This window comes from Schistocerca piceifrons, chromosome 8 (assembly GCF_021461385.2).
Source record: "Schistocerca piceifrons isolate TAMUIC-IGC-003096 chromosome 8, iqSchPice1.1, whole genome shotgun sequence".
NCBI lineage: Eukaryota > Metazoa > Arthropoda > Insecta > Orthoptera > Acrididae > Schistocerca > Schistocerca piceifrons.
In genome coordinates, this window is record NC_060145.1 from 183,322,852 (window position 1) to 183,343,666 (window position 20,815).

General features: G+C 42.6%; 1 non-coding gene across 1 annotated transcript; it reads left to right on the forward strand.

Moving 5' to 3' along the window:
• The first annotated feature begins 10,880 nt into the window (after positions 1-10,880).
• Positions 10,881-10,954, forward strand: Trnat-ugu. The gene has a single exon. It is a non-coding gene; the product is annotated as a tRNA-Thr (tRNA).
• The last annotated feature ends 9,861 nt before the right edge of the window (positions 10,955-20,815 follow it).

Here is a 20,815-nt window from a genome sequence, read left to right on the forward strand (position 1 = left end):
ATATGGGATATGGAACAACCACATGAAGTTGTTCAACATGAGAGGGACTCTCCAAAATTTAATGTATTTTGTGCAGTTTCATGGGAAAAGGTGTATGGTCCATTTTTCTTTGCTGAGAGCACTGTTACAGGAAGTACATATCTCAAAATGCTTGAGAACTTTCTTTTCCCACAGTTGGGGACTAATTCGAATGAGTTCATTTACCAACAGGATGAGGCACCACCACAATGGCCTCAGGAAGCGCAAGAATTTTTAAATCAAAGTATTACTGAACAATGGATCAGTCACCCTGAACCAAATGATTCAGCCTTACATTACTGGCCTCCAAGGACACTGGACCTGATTGTATGTGGTTATTTCTTGTGGGGGTTTATAAAAGGCTCTGTTTATGTGCCACCATTACCAACAACAATGAGTGAACTGAGACATTGCGTAACAGCAGCTGCAAAAGCTGTAACTGAAGATATGCTCGCTGCAGTGTGGGAACCTATGGAAAGGTACGGAAAAAAAATTGAGTTTCCCATTTATCAGAAAACAAAATTCATTCTATATGTTTCAGAAATATAGATGTGCCAAATTTGACAATTCTTTTTGATACACTCAGTGTATTAATGATAATGTTAAATGTTTCATTTAGGCCTCACCTTAAACCCTACACCCAAATTTAATGATGCTAGACTTGTCAAAGACCTACTCTCCTTCTCCTGATCCTTGCAATGGAAGCACTTCTTTGCTGCCAATCTCTCCAACCAAAAGCACCCCATTTCTGGCATTGAACCCTACCTCTTCCAGTTCATACCACCATCCAACCGTAATCATACCTTCCTCTCACCTAACCAACTTCTGATCACCTTCCCAGAATTCCTTACCTCCAACTTAACCTCATCATCCTTCCCCAGGTCTCTTTCTCAGAACACCAACTTTTCAGTAGTAGAAAGAACAGCCATACACAATGTCAAAACAAATCCTGACATAATCATCCTACCTGCAGACAAAGGTTCCACCAATGTTGTCATGAATTGCAGTGATTACCTGGCTAAAGGCCTCCACCAATTATCTGATTCCTCCAAGTATAAACTCTGATAGAGTGATCCCATCACAGAAGCCTAACACAACCTCCAATCCCTACTTAAAGCCTTATGCCTTTCCCAGAACATCTCCCCTGAATCTATTTCCCTCATCACCCCTATGACATCCTGCGCACCCACCTGCTATATGCTCCTCAAAATCCACAAACTCAACAATCCTGGATTGCCCATTGTGGCTTGTGATTGTCTCCCAGTAAAAGAATTTTGGTTCTCATTGACCATTACCTCCAAGCAATTGCATGTAATGTAGCCTCCCACGTCAAAGACACCAACCACTTCCTTCACTGACTCTCCATGATCCCCAGCACTTTACCTCCTGTATCACTATTTCTAAATGTTGATTTCACCTCCCTATACACCAAAATCCCTCATGCCTTCACAACCTCAACACCTTCTCTCCCATCTGCTTCATGTGGTTCTCCTTAACCTAGCATGCCACTTTCCTAGATGTTGGCCTCCTTCTCTCTGATGGCTCCATCTGCACATCTGTCCACATTAAACCCACCAACAACCAATAGTACCTGCATTTTGACAGCTGTCATCCTTTTCCCACCCAGAAATCCCTCCCATACAGCCTGGCCACCTGGATGGTTAACTGCAGTGACAAAAATTCCCTTCCTCAATATGCTGAGGGTCTTACCAAGGCCTTGACAGACAGACACTATCCCACAGACCTAATCGTCAAACAGATCTCCTGTGCCATTTCCCCTCACACCCCCAGTCCTCCCATCATCCCCAACAACCAGCCACAAAGGAGTGTCCCCTTTATCACCCAGTACCATCCAGGACTGGAGCAACTGAACCACATCCTTCCCTGGTCTTTGATTACCTATCAACATGGCCTGCAATGAGGCACATACTACCTGAGATATTTCCCACCCCTCCTAAAGTGGTGTCCCGTCACCCACCCAACCTCCACAACATCGTAGCCTGTAGAAGACCCAGCTGTAAAATCTGCCCAATCCACCCACCCAGCACTTTCTGTTCCAGTCCTGTCACAGGTTTATCTTTTCACATTAGGGGCCATGCCACCTGCGAAAGCAGTCATGTCATTTATAAGCTCTGCTGCAATCATCGCACAGGTTTTTATATTGGCATGACTACCAACCAGCTGCCGACCAGGATGAACGGCCACTACCAGGCTGTGGCCAAGAGTAAAGTAGACCATCCTGTGACAAAATATGCAGCTGAGCATAAAACACTTGATTTCACTGACTGCTTCATCTAGGTCCTTCCCTCCACCACCAGCTTTTCTGAATCATGCAGACGGGATTTATCCTTTCTCCACTCCCATAATTATTCCAGGCTCAACCTATGGTAACTTATTGTCCCCACACCCTCCTCCCAACAGTTTCCACCCAAACTGTCCTGTCATCTCCTTCATTTTCTCATCTCCCACTGTGTTTATTTTCTTGCCATCACCAATGTATCTGCCCATCTTTCCTCCCTCCTCCCCTTTTTTGCTCCTTTTTCCGCACCTCCTTGCCCCAAAACCTTCTGATGCTGTGTCTCTTGGCTTTCTAGTCCTGCCACACTCCACCAGATAGCTTTCATCTCTTTCCCCACCTGTACATTACTATCCCTTCCCCTTTCCCACCCCCTCTGCATTGCTGTTTGTATCCCACATGATAGTTGCATTCCAGCTCGAGATGCCAGAGTTGGTGGCCATGTGTGGATGAGGTGTGCTTGCTTGTGTGTATGAATAATGTGTGCTTCTCTTTTACTGATAAGGCTGTGGCTGAAAGCTTTATGTCAATGTCTTTTAATTGTGCCTATGTGCAACTTAATGTGTCTTCTTCAAGGTAAGTAGCAATCTGTCTTTTTCCTACATTGTTGATATTCCTACTTGGAGTTTCCATTTGTTAATAAGAAAAGAAGATAGAAACAATACTTTTAGCTGCCCAGAGGAAATTAGAAACAATACTTGCAGTTGCCCAGTAGAAATTAGACCAACTGAAAATTTGATCATGGTTCATGGTTATCAACATAGGGGAGATTCAACATCTGTATCTGAATTTCAAAAATCTTTGCATGAATTTGGATAGAACAAATTCCCAATTATAGATGAAAAACCATCAGAAATATTACCAACAGCAGGCAAAGTGATAGAGCAAGAACTTTACAAGCTCATGAAAGAAATATACAGGGGAAATTCAATAAGATTATGAAAAGAGTGTAATCACCATGCTTCTGAAGAAAAGAAGAGTGGTATGATGTGAAAATTACTGCTTAATCAGTTTAGTATTACATCTATCAAAAAAAATTTCAAGAGTAATTTGCTGAAGAAAGAAAGGAAAAATTCAAAGTATATTAGGAGAGGGCAAGTGTTTGGAAAATCAAGGGCACTTGCAAAGCAATTTCAACACTGCGGTAGATACTAGAAAGATGTTTAGAAAAATCAATGAAACAAATTTTAGTATTATTTCCAATTTCTGTGGATGAGACAGCAGTTGCTATATTGAGTCATTATAGCTTAGAACTCTAGAGCAGTTTTTCATAAAATGCAGGAGAATCTTGAAATGCATTGCTGTATTATATAAACATTGCTGTAATGTGTATTAAATGTTACTAATGTTTAATGTAGGACCTATTCATTGCATTTGTAGATTTTCAGGAGGATTGATTAATTGGTTTTAAAGTGTTGCAGAGATTGGCAACTTGCTTTACATGTTCAGAGACATAAAATTGTCCACAGGAATGAAAAAAGTGGCGTCCTTTGACTGCAATAACAGTTATTCAATTGGTCAACTCCATCAAACATCTGGTTTTAGCAATTTGTAGGCATGTGAAATGGAATGATTACATAGGGTCAGTCATATATTAATCAGGTGGCAGACTTTGATTCATTGGTAAGATGCTAGGAAAATACAATCAGTCTACAAAGAAGATTGTTTACAAAACACTCATGTAATCCATTCCTATAATATCACTCAAATGTGTGGTTTATGTTCCAAACAGGACTAGCAATGAATACATGTTGAAGATATATGCAAACTATTCCATGAAAGCCTAATTATAAAGCTTTAAGAATATGCTTTAAGCAAGAAATCTATCAGTATACTACAACCTCCAACACATCATTCCCATAGGAAATGAAAGGACAAGATTAGAGTAATTACAGCATTCACAGAGGCATTTAGGCAATCATTCTTCCTTTGTTACATAAGTGAATGGAACAGAACAAGCACTAATGTTGTCTGCTATGTTCATCACAGTGGGCTGCAGAGAAGGGATGAACCATAGATGTGGAATGGATTAAAATGTTTTTGATTCTTAAGATGTGTGTTATCTAGCACAAGGATAAAATGTAATCTATTCTCTCTCTGCAAAGGAGACTGGAATAGTCAGCACTGATGAGATTATGCAAGATGCCAAAATCAGGAAAGGTGCAGCAAGGCAGGGATGCTCATGTCAGCACTGATATTTAATTTGGATAGTAAAGAAATAAGGAGGGAAGTACAGGACTATATTGATGGTTAGTAATTTGCTACAAACAGAAAATCAACAAGATGTGTCTCTACATCTACATCAACACCTACATACATACTCCACAAACTACAGTACTGTGAATGGCACAGAGTACCACATCCCACTACTAGTCATTTCCTTTCCTGTTCCACACAAACAGAATATGGGAAAACTGTCTAGAAGCCTTTGTACAAGCCCCAATTTCTTACATCTGATCTTCTTGGTCATTATGCAGAATGTACTTTGGTAACAGTAGAATCAGTCCACAGGCAATCTCAAATGCCACTCTTCTAAATTTTTGCAATAGTGCCTTGCAAAGAGAACATTGTCTTCCCTCCAGGGATTTCCCTTTGAGTTCATAAATCATCTCCTTAATATTTGCATGCTAATCAAACCTACAGTTAAAAAATCTAATCCCATGCCTCTGAATTGCTTAAGTGTCTTCCTTTAATCTGACCTTGTAGTACTTAAGAACAGATCAGCTAGCATTCTATACACCATCTCATTTATGGATGAGCTACACTTTCCCAAAATCCTTGCAATAAAATGAAGTCAAACATTTGCCTTCCCTACTACCAACCTGATGTGTTCATTTCGTTTCAAAACACTTTGCAACTTTATGCTTAGATATTTAATCAGTGTGACTGTGTCAAGTGGCATCCTGCTAATGCTTTATGCAAGCATTACAGGATTGTTTTCCCTACTCATCTGCAATAACTTACATTTTTCTACATTTAGAACAAGCTGCAATTCTCCACACCAACTAGGAATTCTAAGTCATCTTGTATACTCCTACAGTCACTCAACAATGACATCATCTCATACACCACAGCATCATCAGATAACAGCCATTAACTGCTGCTCATCCTGCCTGACAGATCATTTATGTCTGTAGAGGAAAAGAGGGGTCCTGCCATATTTCTCTGGGGCAGTTCTGATGATATCATTGTCTCTGATGAACACTCACCATTGAGGAAAGGTACATGTTTTGAGAGGTGATAGTATCAGTGATTCTGAACAAAAAGCTACATATAGACGTATGGTCTATTCCAAATGTTTTCTGAGCTAGCCCTCAGGGGCTCAGCATCTGTTTGCTAGGTATGGGCTTGGCAACCACAGGGTTCCTGAGCTGGGGACTGGTAAGTGCTGTCGGTCTCCTGTTACCATAAGCTATGGGAATGCTTGAATGACCATTGTATGGCACAGCAGTGTAACGTTGTATGTTGCAGTGAATAGTGATCTTGGCTTGACTGCCCAGATCATGAGGATGGTAGAAACCTCTACAAAAAACCTTTCAATCTCAAGGTGTGCTGCACTGATGAGATGCATGACTGTTGAGATGAAACAGTCATTAGTGATCAACCTCTGGGGAGCCCACCACACCTCACTTGTATGAGGCTTACTCAGGCATGCCGGGCTCTGTCTGAGTGGATATAGTTTCCCTTGCTGCTCGTGGGACCGAGCTGGAACCCTCAAAATCATCTTCTCCTCCCAGTGGGAAGAGTGTACCGCCTGGGGGTATTCACACCCAATCCTCCAAATGAATGAGGGAGCCTAGCCCTCCTGGTAATCTGCATCAGTGGAATTATAGTAACAGGGCTGAAGGAATCATAAATCAAAATGTGTTTTTAGTCATTAAGAGGAAGGAAAATATGTTTGAAAAAGTGTCCCCCTTCTATATCCATAAAGGCTTGTAAGGACTTGCAGGAAGCCTGAAGTCTGTTAAGCGGCTGTGGAATGGTTCCCTAGTAGTCGAGACTAACAGAGCAAAGCAGGTGGAACTACTTATGAAGACCAAAAAACTGAGTGAATATGATGAAGCTGTTGATCTGCATAACTCCCTTAACTCTAGCAAGGGTGTGGTCACATACCATGACATTATGGATATTGACATAGCCGAACTTAAACTGGCATTACATGGGATAGTGGACATAGAGCAAAGCATGCATAGGAATAATGGAGAAATTGAGAAGACTGCCACCTTCATTGTGACCCTTAATTCTCCAACGTTGCCTGACCACATCATGCCAGGTTTCCTCCATCTTAGGGTTAGGCCTTATGCACCTAACCCTATGCAGTGCTACAAATGCCAGTGTTTTGGTCACACAATGCTGAGTTGTGGGGGTGAAGCAACCTGTGGGAAATATGGAAAGGCAGCCCATGAAGCTGGAATTGGCTGTCCATCTCCAGCAGTCTCCATTAACTGCTCTGGGAGCCACCCAGTCTGGAGCCGAGACTGCCCTGTTTTTGCAGAGGAGTGAAAAATTCAGGAACTAAGAGTCACCAAGCAGATCCCCTATGCAGCAGTCAAAAAGGAATATAAGGTGAGGAAACCTCCTGTCTTTACCACTTCTTTATGCTTCCATGGTGCAGAAATTTGTTCCTAAGGTTGACACCTCAACGCAGATGTCATCCAATGTACAACCATCCACCACCATCACCTATACTTGCATGTGTTCATGCCCATGCAAAATGACTAAGGATAAAGGAATCCAATCAGCCATCATAGAAAAGATCAGCAACAGTTCAGTAGTGAGTGTCAAGAAGGCACACAATAAGCAGAGTGCCTCTCAATGTCCCCTTTGCCCCTCATCCCCAAAGAGACAGGGGGCAGAGAAAGGTTCACAATGTTCAGATAAAAAGCTGTCCCAAGCATCATCAGACATCATTCTTTCACATTTGACTGATGAGGAGAACATCATGAGTAGAGCCAACTGGACACTTTATAGTCAGTTGGCCCAGCTTGAACATTGTGTTTATCTCGAGACACGGGTGGATCATATGATCCACTACACTGCTGCAGCAGCCATTCCATACTCCAAGGGACACCAGAAGAGGCCACCTGTCCCTTGTTGGAGTGCCGGATGCCACTCTGCATTCAAGACCAGGCATGTGGCTCTACATAGGTTCAAGTGTCAGCCAACTGCAGAGAATCTTGCAGCCTTTTGTGTGGAAAGGGCAAAGTGTTGCCGAATTATTCAAGAGTGCAAGAACAGGTCATGGCAACAGTTCCTGAACACCATTAATCATTCCACCAAAAGTTCCATTGTGTGGGAGACCATCAGGAGAATATTCTGGGAGATGAGGCAGGTGCCCCATGGCTATTGTAATGGGGAATGGCACTCTATAAACCAGTGTGCAAGACATTGCCCAGACTATGGTGGTGTATTTTGCCACAGTTACTGCAACAGCCAGTCAGCGTCCAGGTTTTTAGTGCCATAGAGTGGTTGCTGAGAGGTGTAGTTTGGACTTCCAGTCCACCTCTGATAAAGATTACAACTGCCCATTTTCCATGTGGGAGCTGGATTCTGCATTTTTTGTGGCTCATGACACATCCCCTGCTCATGACAGGATCCAATACAGTGTGCTGCGGCACCTCACAAGGCAAAACAAAGATACCCTCCTTACACATTTTGATGCCATTTGGGTGTCAGGTCACTTTCCCGACTCATCATATGAGGCAATTTTAATACCTCTTTTAAAACCTTGGAAACACTGTACATGCCCAAATAGTTACCATAGTGTTGCCCTCACTAGCTGCATGGGGGAGACCTTGGAGCAGATGGTAAACTGCCGCCTTGCCTGAATCTTAGAGTCCAGGCAACTCCTTTGCCACTTTCTGCGTGGGTTCAGGAGATAATGCTCCACCTTTAATAACCTTACCCTCCTAGAGGTGGCTATACAATAGGCTTTCCTATGCTGGCATCACCTTCTAGGTATATTTTTTGACACCAAGAAGGCCTACAACACTACTTGGGGATATCTTATCCTAGAACAGCTTTACAAATGGGGTTTTCATGGTTGACTTCCTATTTTCATTCAGTCCTTCCTCTCGCTACGCTATTTTAGATACTGAGTTGGTGACGTCCTATCTGATCTCTTTGAGCATGAGAGTGGTGTCCCTCAAGGTAGTGTTTTAAGTGCCATAGCTATTGATAGCATTACATCCATAGTGAAAAGTCCTGTCCAGTTTTCTTTGTTTGTGGATGACTTCTCTGTGTTTTGCTCTTCTTCAAGCCTTGCAATGACAACATGTCAGTTGCAGCTAACTCTGTGACATTTGGATGAATGGGTGCAGAAGAGTAGTTTTAAGTTTTACACTGAGAAGTCTGTGTGTGTTCTTTTTAATCATTCTCATTCCATTTCCTGAGTTGAGGATGAAGGACACTGTTCTTACTTTTAAAGACAGAGTGAGGTTTCTGGGCCTCATATTTGACTCCAAGCTTACATTGTTACCAGGTCTTAAGGGCCTGAAAAAATGGTCTCTTAAGGCTTCAAGTATTTTAAAATGTCTTAGCCACAGTACGTGGGGATGAGACAGGACTTGTCTTCTCCATTATGTGATCTCGGCTCAATTATGGGTCACTCTGTATGGGTTTGCAAGACCTTCTTATTTAAAGATTCTGAATGTGGTGCACCCTAAGGGATTCGGTTGGCCACTGGTGCATTCAGAACAAGCCCCAAACCAAGCCTCTGTGCAGAGGGTGGTGAACTGCCACTTCATGTCAGGCAACAGCTACTTATGGTGCATCAGGTGTGTAAAACACTGCCCACAGGGTACACACCCACCTACCGTACCATTGCTCAACCACCGCTGGAAAGGCTTTTTTGTAACCAGCAACAGGCAACAGGCCCAATGGGATTCATGCACAGGATTGCCTTCTAGAGATGGGTGTGGCTGGTCTTCGTGTTTTACATCATGGTGGGAGCAGATTTCCAACTTGGCTTCTCCAGAGGAACAGACTTATTTTAGACTTGATGAATTTTAAGGAAGATCATTCATCAGATTTTACATTTCAGTCTCTGTTTTTCAACATTTTATATATGCATCAAGGTTTCACAATAGTGTATGCTGATGGCTCCAAGCAAGGGAATTCCCTTTGCTGCTTTGTCATGTTGCCCCAGTCATGTCACCAGGATTCGCCTTTCTGACGAGTATACTATTTTCTCGGCAGAGCTCCACATGATCCTGAAGGCACTGGAGCAGATGTATCATATTTGGGGCAAACAGTTTCTCATTTGCTCCAATTCCCTTAGTGCCTTACAATTGTTACAGAACCTATACCCAGCCGAGGAGTTGGTCCAGCTGATATATGACTGACTGTACTTGCTCCAACGGCAGGGTATGCAGATGTGATTGTACTGGGTTCCAGGTCATGTAGGGATATGGAGAAATGAACAGGCTGATCAGGCTGCCGAAGAGGCAGAGGGCAGGATGTGGCACAGTGTCCTATTCCCTTGCAGGCTGTCATTTCTGCAGTACACAGGAAGTGCATGCAGTTGTGGGATGAGGAATGGCTGGCGGAACTATGGTTGATGAAGTCAACAACCTGGCTGTGGCATTCCTCCTGCCAGTTGCTCAGGCAGGATAAAATGGCCCTCATGCATCTCAGAACTGGACACTGCTCTCTCACACATAGCTTTTTACTTCAGCAAGATAATTCCTTGTTCTTTGATGCTTGTGGTGTGCACATCTCTGTCCACCATATTTTAACAGAATGCATTTTATGTCATGATGCAAGGGCAGAAGCAAATATTGGTGAGGATCTGCCCTCTATTTTAGCTGAAGATGGGATGAGTGCGACTAAGGCTTTAAATATACGAAGACAGTAACTTGTTCTCGAAAGAACAGTTACTGTTGATGACCGTGCAGCTTTTCCCTGGAATAAATGATGACTAACTGACAACCTCAGCTGCCGACAGGTGTTGTTGATATACCTCGATGTGGACAGCTGAAAATGTGTGCCCGGACCGGGACTTGAACCTGGGATCTCCTGCTTACATGGCAGACACTCTATCCATCTGAGCCACCGAGGACACAGATGAATAGCGCGACTGCAGGGACTTATCCCTTGCACGCTTCCCGTGAGACTCACATTCCTAACTGTCTATAAGGTACCAATATAATGGAAGGAAACATTCCACGTGGGAAAAATTAAATATGTCTGCTTGTGTCTGTATGTGTGGATGGATATGTGCGTGTGTGCGAGTGTATACCTGTCCTTTTTTCCCCCTAAGGTAAGTCTTTCCGCTCCCGGGATTGGAATGACTCCTTACCCTCTCCCTTAAAACCCACTTCCTTTCGTCTTCCTCTCTCCTTCCCTCTTTCCTGATGAGGCAACAGTTTGTTGCGAAAGCTTGAATTTTGTGTGTATGTTTGTGTTTGTTTGTGTGTCTATCGACCTGCCAGCGCTTTTGTTCGGTAAGTCACCTCATAATGTCTATAAGGTACAATACATATGTAGAATTGTGAACAGTTGGGAATGTGAGTCTCACGGGAAGCATGCAAGGGATAAGTCCCTACAGTCATGCTATTCATCTGTGTCCTCGGTGGCTCAGATGGATAGAGCATCTGCCATGTAAGCAGGAGATCCCGGGTTCGAGTCCCGGTCGGGGCACACATTTTCAGCTGTCCACATCGAGGTATATCAACAACACCTGTCGGCAGCTGAGGTTGTCAGTTAGTCATCATTTATTTAAGGTTTTAAAGTTTTGTGATGTGTCTGGACTCTGGCATAAACTTTTAGGCTGGAGGTTTTAGTGTGTTGCAGAGTGGCTGGTTGGTTGGTTCAAATGGCTCTGAGCACTATGGGACTTAACTGCTGAGGTCATTAGTCCCCTAGAACTTAGAACTAGTTAAACCTAACTAACCTAAGGACATCACAAACATCCATGCCCGAGGCAGGATTCGAACCTGCGACCGTAGCGGTCTTGCGGTTCCAGACTGCAGCGATTCGAACCTGCGACCGTAGCGGTCTTGCGGTTCCAGACTGCAGCGCCTTTAACCGCACGGCCGGCAGAGTGGCTGGCTTCTCCTTTTTTTTTTTTTTTTTTTTTTTTTTTTTTTTTTTTTTTTTTTTTTTTTGATCAGCCAGTGTCCACCTGCTATGTTGTTTCAGTTCCTTATACCACTTTCTTTCTGTGTCATTAATGTTTAACTACTGGTGCAATATTTCATTCTGTGATTCTGTGCAGGTATGCACATAGCTTTCCAACTGTTGTTACCTGTGTTTTACACACTGTTTTATCTTCATGTTTTGTGTATTTTACTGACACTCATGTCAATCTGTTTTTGTGCACGTGCTAAAGATCTTGCTGTCGTGCACCCATACATACATGTCCCTGTCCATATCCATTTCTGAGTTAGAACAAATTTAATATACATTGTTGTATTATTTAAACAGTGTCATTGCTTAAAACATACAACAGTAGATTAGATTAGATTAGATTTACTTTCATTCCAATTGATCCGTAGTGAGGAGGTCCTCCAGGATGTGGAACATGTCAGAAAAACAACAATACATGACAAATATTTACAACTAAAACAAATAAGCTAATGTACCATTCCACAGGTCCCAAGTGGAATGATCGTCATTTTTTAATGAACACTAAGAGTCATTTTACAAATACTATTGCACTGAATTTAAAATAAAAAAGTTTTTTATTTATTTATAAGGTAAGAAACATGTAATACAACTACTGTAATACTTATTTACAATGAACACATTACTGCACTGAAATGGTGCAGAAGTTAGATTATACTTACACACTTACACACACACAAGCACACACACACACACACACACACACACACACACACACACACACACACACAAATTTTCAGTGAACACATTACTGCACTGAAATTGTGCAGAAGTTATGTTGTACTTATATACAAATCAGTTGGTTTTCCTAAGAAATTCATCAATGGAGTAGAAGGAGTTGGCCACCAATAAATCCTTTAGGCTTCTCTTAAACTGAATTTCATTGGTTGTTAAGCTTTTTATGGCTGCTGGCAAGTTATTGAAAATGTGTGTTCCTGAATAATGCACACCTTTTTGTACAAGACTAAGTGACTTTAAATCCTTGTGAAGATTATTCTTATTTCTAGTATTGATTCCATGTATTGAGCTGTTGGTTTGAAAAAGTGATATATTTTTAATGACAAATTTCATTAAGGAATAAGTGTAGAGGAAATTGAGATGAGCAGGAACTGGTGGTCTATCAAGTGAAGAGACTACCTCAAATTGGCCTACAAAAACTACTTAAATTAAAGTGCGTGCACAATGTGGAAGATTTTCAGAATTCATGTATTCTCTTTGTGCATATTGTGGTGTCTCTGGCGCAGAGCACCCTATCTTTGACTCTGATCTCTTTGAACTGCTTTGTTCTATGTCTCACTCAGCACACAACTTGTGTACTGCCACGTTTTGTTCTTCTTGCTTCATGTCTAATAAATGCATTTACAATATTATTTAAAGTGTGTTATTACTGATCAGCATTATGTGTGAACTACAATATTATTAGTTCTAGAGAAAAAAAATGAGTAGAACCCTTTTTGTAGGAAAGTTAACGTAGCTTAATTTTTTACTGTGGTACATTTCCACTGGTAGGTGTTGTTTTGAAGTTATTCAAGAAAAATGTACAAAAGTGATATTAAATATGTTCTGTCTCAGAAATCATTTGGAATAGATCATATGTGAACACGAAGTTTTTTGTTCAGAATCATTAATACTATCACCCCTCAAAGCATGTACTTTTCCTCCTGACATACTCTTTATACAGGGGTCACCTGTGCTTTTTTTTTCCAGTCACATACACTGACATAGCAGTGTTCACAGAGAGTGAAAGGAAACAGAGTCAGGTGTTTAATGAAACAATGTAAGGGTTAGTTGTTGGCTATAATATGCTCATAAACAAAAAGATAACTAAGGTAATGGTGTGCAAAACAAAAAGGCATGCTGAATGACTAAATGTTAAACTCTTGAATAGTCGTGTATGTATAGCAACCTGTTTTTAGAAGTTCAGAAATGATTCATTAATAACACTGAGTTGCAGGATTTTCTTTTCCTTTCTCTCAGGGATTTTGTCTGTTCACAGGACTGTTCCTCTGACACAAGCTCCAGAAAAGGTCACTGTTGCTGCCTTAACATAGTTCCCATGGTTGGATACTGCTGGCAGAGCATACTAGCAAACATCACCTGCAGCAGTCCACATTAGAAAATGTGGAAACATGTCACATGGCACTCCAGATGTTACATGCAAAGCATGGGTTCCACAATTGGCTCTCTCTCTCTGCCTTCAGCCTCTGGCCAGACAATAAGAGCCCTTTCCTGGATCCTCCATAAGTTAGTCAAAATAACTGCTCCACACTTCTGGCAGCCTGAACATCTTCTGTAGGTGTGGCCTATGTAGTCCATATCACGAATTGCAGCATGATTTCTGTTTAGCAAATCTTCCTGTTCTTATTTAAAAATATACTTTGTGTGTACACTCCCAGGTCCTTCTGTCACCCACCTGCACACCTAACATCAGAACTGAGATCTGGCCCACCTTATGTCCCAGAAGCTACCTCTATTTTTGTGTATGGGTGTCACAATACACACATTGTCATGGTAAAGGTTGGAGTAGTGATATGAGTGGCCTGGGCCTGCCCACTGTTCATCCATTGGCACTATCAGGTGTGAGCCTGTTTGTTGTACTGGGCATGGGTTGTCCTCAGCATCTGCCAAGAATGAGAAAGCTGAGAGTCATAAAATGTTCCAAAGTCACTGCACGTTATTGACTATGCCCTGATGCCGTTATTAGAGCGTGGTCATCACTGAGGAGCTGCTTGCCTGTCCTACCACAATGGCAGCAGCCAAGCAAAGTCCAGCTGCACTGTGACACACTAAACTTGTGCCACCTACGTGTGAATAATGATCAAAGCAGAAGAAATGAATTAAACTTTGTGCTGCAGCTGGGACTCGAACCCGGATCTTCTTGCTTGTTAGGCAGAAATACTAACCATTACACTACCACAGCACAATGGTCAACATTGCTGCACAAACTACCGAAGTTGAGTGCCCTCCCCAACACAAACTTCAGTTCATATCTTCACCTTATTTTCCCGACTACTTTGTCACTGCTGCCAGGGCTCTCTGGCATTGAAATAGCACCCCAGCATTGGACATAATGGGGAAAATCCTGTACCATAGGTGATCTTATAGATTTTATGATTAAATGAAACCCTGAGACATTTAAGTCTCTTCTTTATCTACCATAATGGCCTAAGCGGAAGAAATGAATTAAAATTTGTGCTGCGGACGGGACTCGAATCCAGGTCTTCTTGCTTGTTAGTCAGAAATGCTAATCATTACAAAACCACAGGACAACGGTCAACATTGCTGCATGAAGCACTGCAGCGTTGGACATGCTATTCCAAGGCTGGAGAGCCCTGGCAGTAGTGACAATGTCACATGTCACCGAAGTGGCGTCAAATCGAAAGACTTGCACCCGGCAAACTGTCTGCCTGACAGGAGGCCCTAATCACATGAAATTTTAGTGACAATGTACTAGGGAAAATAAGCTGAAGATATGAATTGAAGTTTGTGTTGGGGAGGGCACTCAACTCGGGTAGTTTGTGCAACAATGTTGACCATTGTGCTGTGGTGATGTAATGGTTAGCATTTCTGCCTAGCAAGCAAGAACCTGGGTGCGAGTCCCAGCTGCAGCACAAATTTTAATTCGTTTCTTTTGCTTTGATCATTATCATAGATAAAGAAGAGTCTTAAATGTCTCAGAGTTTCATTTAATTATGAGATCTATGTGAACAATGCTTTGCTTTGAACACAAATGCCACCACCACAGATTTGCTGGTTATAGGCTGCATTTAGAGAAGTCTGTGAGTGCATCACCCAGTGGTGCCACTCTGTCCGTTGTTGTGTGGCTGGGCTTGTGAGCCGCAGTGCCTAGCTGCCTCACTGCTACATGGCGTGCTGGATGGCTGAGTTGTTTCCACCAGGAGCCACACTGTGTGCTGCCAATTATGCTGTGGCCTCCATTCTCCCCATTCATCTGTGCAGCTGACTGCTGTGCATGTACCTGCCCTGCTTGAAGGTTCCGGGTTCAACAATAGGGACCACACCACACATTGCCACCATTGCAGGTAGCCCATGTCGTCATCCGCGCCACCTTGATACGGTCACTGTGTGCTTGCTGCTTGCACCTACCACCACTCAGTGCATGCTAACCCACCTGTCACATACATTTGCTTCTCAAACATTACATCACACTGTGCTGTGTCTCATGGCAACAACTGTAAATGCCAACAAACCAGCTGGGTTGGCCCTGTGACATCAATAAGTATACAGGATGAACATTAATAAAGCCAAGAAAGTACAGGGGCAGAGTCCTGACTTGAACTGGAGGGAAAAAGCTCCTACGAACATATGCCTGGAAATGGACAGTGTACATGCAACAATGACAAATCATCCCAAAACACAATACAGAGCTACATTGCATCCATCTCACAACAGATGTTCAAAGTGGCCTCCATGAGATTGAAGGTGATAAGGATAGTAGCTGTTGGCAAGCAGAAAACATATAACCATACTTTGGCTTGCACCAAGTTGGTGGGCCACCTACCTGGAGCTTGTACTAGGATTCATCTCAATATCCTGTTGAACCCGGTCCTTGAAATGTGGTGTACACACATTCCACCACCTCCTTCCACATTTGTCTGTCTGAAAGAACCCATAATCACACAAATGCTCAAAAATTGCTTGAAATGTTGTGTGATGTGGTTGGTGTCTGTGAGAGTACTTATTTTGGTATGGCTGTGCTGCCTCTCGACTATTTCCATCTGCCTGTCCATACACAAACACCATCTCAGCTTGCTCCCAATGTGAATACCAGACCATTCTGCTGCTTACAGTATGCAGCATCAATCACACAGCATGTAACACACAAGGAACGCATGGCATGTGGCCAGGGAAACTGTCATTCATAAGTGCCATCTACCATGGCAACAATGCATTTCCAAACATATGTTCATAGGTCTTTTTTCCCCTCCTTTTCCAGTCAGGAATCTATCTCTGCAGTTTTCTCGGTTTTATTAATATTCACCATGTATACATGCATGCTTACCACACATTTAACAGTCACAACATATGTGGCCAATAATTCCATTGCAAACATCACATGAAACCTCAAGCACTTTTGAAAAGATATCCTGTCAGTTACCGAGCAGTTTTCTGGTACCTAGTGCTAGTACTGCTTGCTGATATGATGATAGGAAATGTTGCAAAGTCATTTTTAAACAACTTCATAGTACCTTATGATAGTCCTGATGCTATGTTAATGGATCAGGAAAGATCAAATATCCATCTTGAATGGATCCATAGAACTGTCATTCACATGTTATGTGAATAAATTGCAGTCTGGTTGGGACTGCGATATTCTGTTAATCCAGTCTGCTTGCAGTAGCAGAATTCACAAAGCAACTGGGCACACCCCCCACGATATGATTTATGCTTGTGCTATGACTTTGCACTTTGAGATAGAGAAGCTACCTCCAAGTGTGGATTCAAAGGAAGTAAGAAGCTTGTCACATAGACTCAGAGTGATCTATAAATGAGTATGGTAAAATAATATTAAAGTCACAATAAAGTAAGTGCAGAGAGGAAATAATTGAATAATATTACCCTCTCATCAGCTGAGTGACTGTGAACAGCTGTGAAACCCAGTAATCAAGAAGGGAAAAACAAAGAAGTTGAATCCCTCTTACGAAGGTTCACACCAAATTACATGTTTAACATCACCTGACAATACGGACATAAATTAGCTGACTTCTCCACGGTAGTGCATTTTGACAGCCTAAGGCCTTATCAGGGGAATGCTGTGCCACCTCCACCTGCTGCCATAACAGAACCACCCCAAGACAAACTAAACTATACATTGGTAAAGCACCACTGAAGAGAAAAATACTACAGCTCCTATTATGAACAAGATCCACTCTATGTTCAAATCAGTCATACGTATTATGATCACATGATTAGGAGCAGTCTATTGCCCTCATTAATGAAGTTCAGAACCACTATTCTCCAGGAACTCACAATTGGTAAGATGTAGTTGGTGTCCATAGAGTATTGCTAGTTGGTTTCAGTGATATTTCCTTTTACATTTTTCTGTTGTGACGTTTCCTTCCAGCTTTCATCTTTCCCTTGGTATTGTTTCAGCAATGGTCTCTGTTTAAAGAACATGATCCCACAAGCTCTCTTGATTGGTTGCTGTGGATGATTTTATGGCACATCTATGTGTTTCCATATTATGGTAGTTTATACTTACTGACGTGCTGCACCACCTCATTCTCAACTGCCTAGACCAGCCTCATGCCTTTCTTTTGCAGTGATGGATCAATGTGACAGTGTCAAACATCTTGCATTGCTATGTTATGCTGTGATGCTGGCTTTTAGCATATGGCCTATTTAAGATTATGTATATTTTCAGTTTGAGCTTTCATCCAACCTTCTGCAGTACTTGTACATGCAGAGGGAGAAAGAGTAGAGGTTGCTACCACCTTTTATGCAACGTTCTGCAGAATTTGTATATGCAGAGGGAATAAGAGTAGAGGTTACTTACAGCTTTTATGTAACCTTCTGCAGTATTTGCATAGGCAGAGGGAGCAAGAATAAAGGTTAGCTCCTTTATTGTGAGACTATTTGCAGTCATTATACTCTCTTGTGAGAAATGTTATGTTGTAATGCTAGGAACAGTCCTGTGATGAGATTATGTAAGCAACAAACACTCAGAAAAATTCTAGGGTACTTCTGAAAATAATCATGTCTTAAACTTTGCATGGCTGTAAGGTCGAATGTAATTTAGTGGTAAGATACCTTCCTCACTTATTGTGTAGACACTGAGACTTATAGCTAGATAACCCAGTACATTATTCTATCATTTTTGTGTGCTTCCTGTTGAGTCCTTGGGATGGCATTGGTTCGAAGCCATGTCTTATATTAGAACTGATAGCATCTTACTAAGCATGCCTTCACAAGTGACCTGGATGCCATCAGTACAGCTAATTATATAAAATGTAGACTGGCAATGGCAAGGAAAGCCTTTCTGAAGAAGAGACTGTTTGCAGTCATTATACTCTCTTGTGAGAAATGTTATGTTGTAATGCTAGGAACAGTCCTGTGATGAGATTATGTAAGCAACAAACACTCAGAGTATAGACCTAAGTGTCAGGAAGTCGTTTCTGAAAGTATTTGTATGGAGTGTAGCCATGTATGGAAGTGAAACGTGGATGATAAATAGTTTGAAGAGAATAAAAGCTTTCGAAATGTGGTGCTACAGAAGAATGCTGAAGATTAGATGGGTAGATCATATAACTAATGAGGAGGTATTGAATAGGATTGGGGAGAAGAGAAGTTTGTGGCACAACTTGACTAGAAGAAGGGATCGGTTGGTAGGACATGTTCTGAGGCATCAATGGATCACCAATTTAGTATTGGAGGGTAGTGTGGAGGGTAAAAATCGAAGAGGGAGACAAAGAGATGAATACACCAAGCAGATTCAGAAGGATGTAGGTTGCAGTAGGTACTGGGAGATGAAGAAGCTTGCACAGGATAGAGTAGCATGGAGAGCTGCATCAAACCAGTCTCAGGACTGATGACCACAACAACAACATGGACTGAAATATACCACTTGTGGAAGTAGGTATGATGGCTTAAATGAATACGCTAAGATTCCACATACACAGACAAGAACTTTAATAATCGGCTTGATACTGCTATAGATCAACACACAATCAGTACAATTGAAAATGAACTGAAGGTCCGCACACTATCATCCACAAACCCACACTATCATCAACAAACCCGAAGAAGGCAGTCCAAAGATAGGCCACTTGACCAACTGCATGCCGCCACTGAGCCTCCCCCTCGACAGTGCAGACCACTTGTGGCATTACGCAGGGGAGAAGGCATCAGGGACACTGCGCACAGGTGAAGATCCAGGAGCAGTAGGTACATCAGAGTCTGTAGGCAGGGCCAAGTGCGAGTTGCTGCTGATGGCTGAGAGGGTGGGTTTGGGGGAAGGTTTGACGTAGTCCTTATGCCACTTTGGTGGGTATAATAATTGGCCCACGCATGAGGCCTTTAACATTGATGAAGGAAGAGATTGCATTGATTTCTGTGCCTAGAGGGAATTGGAGGTGTTTGATGATAGAAATGGAAGAGGTGGGAGGGTTGTTGGCTGAGTGGGGCAGAGCATGAAGGATGAAAATGAAATTGTCACATACCTATAGAGAGATGTCGTCCAGGGAAAACTGAGATACATCTGTCTGAAGGCTAAAAGAGCTAGGAGGGGAAGGGGAAAAGTGGGTAATGGGTGAGGAAAGTGAACCCTCACCCTCAGGGCTCAGGCTTGGGCAGGCTGTAGTTGAGCCGGTGCCAAGCAGCTGTCGAGAGGCAAGATGTTGGTGTCAGTGGAGATCTTGTGCTATGGTGCAGGCAGCTTGACAGGAGCAGGCTTGTCCACAGCGTTGTCAGCAACAGTCCATGCTGGCTTCCGCCAGTGGACTGAAACAGTGAGAGGTTGGTGATATAGGAGGATGTCAAATGTGTTCATTGTGTTCATTGCATGAGCTAATGTTTTATGAGGGCCGGAATATGGGCACTGTGAAGCTGCATGCACTGAGTCATTGCATTGCATCACATAATCACACTTGTTTAGTTTCTTGTGGATAAACATGGTTGGAGTGGAGTGAGAACGGGGAGGCAGCACACGCTGTTGAGAAATATGTGAGCACACCTGCTCTACTAGAGGAGGAAGTTCAGTGTCTGCAAGCGGAGGTGACTCCTCAATGAACTGGGCCAGAAGGACCAATGATTCAGCGTACAATATTTTGGCCACGGAGGCCTTAAGGTCCTCTTTGAAGGATGCACAGATACCCAGGAGAACCCAGGGTAATGCGTGAGATCAGAAGGAGCTGTGGCACATGTGAGCAGCGAGCAGCTTTTAAGGTCTGATGCCACTGCTCCATGAGTCTGTTACTTTGGGGGTGGTAGGCAGTAGTGCAGAATCATGCCACCCCACACAGTTCACATAATTTGGAAAAAAGTATAGATTCGAACTGTTGGCCTTGATCTGTTGTAACATAGGATGGACAGCCAAAATGAGAAATCCATGTGGCTATGAAAGAACAAGCAACAGAGTCTGCAGAAACGTCCACGTTAGGGGTAGCCTCTACCCAACAGTTCAACCTATAAATAATTGACAGGATGTATCCATAGTTTTGTGAGGGGGGCAGTGGACTGACCAAATCAAGGTGTGTATGTCTGAAGCAACCTAGTGGTACATCAAACCTGCCAGTCGGGGGGTTGCACATGCCTACCGATCTTGGAGTGTTGGCATGCAACACATGCTCATGGCCAGTCATGGCACTGAGCTTTAATTCCAGGCCACACAAAGCATTCAGTGATAAGCCTGGTCAT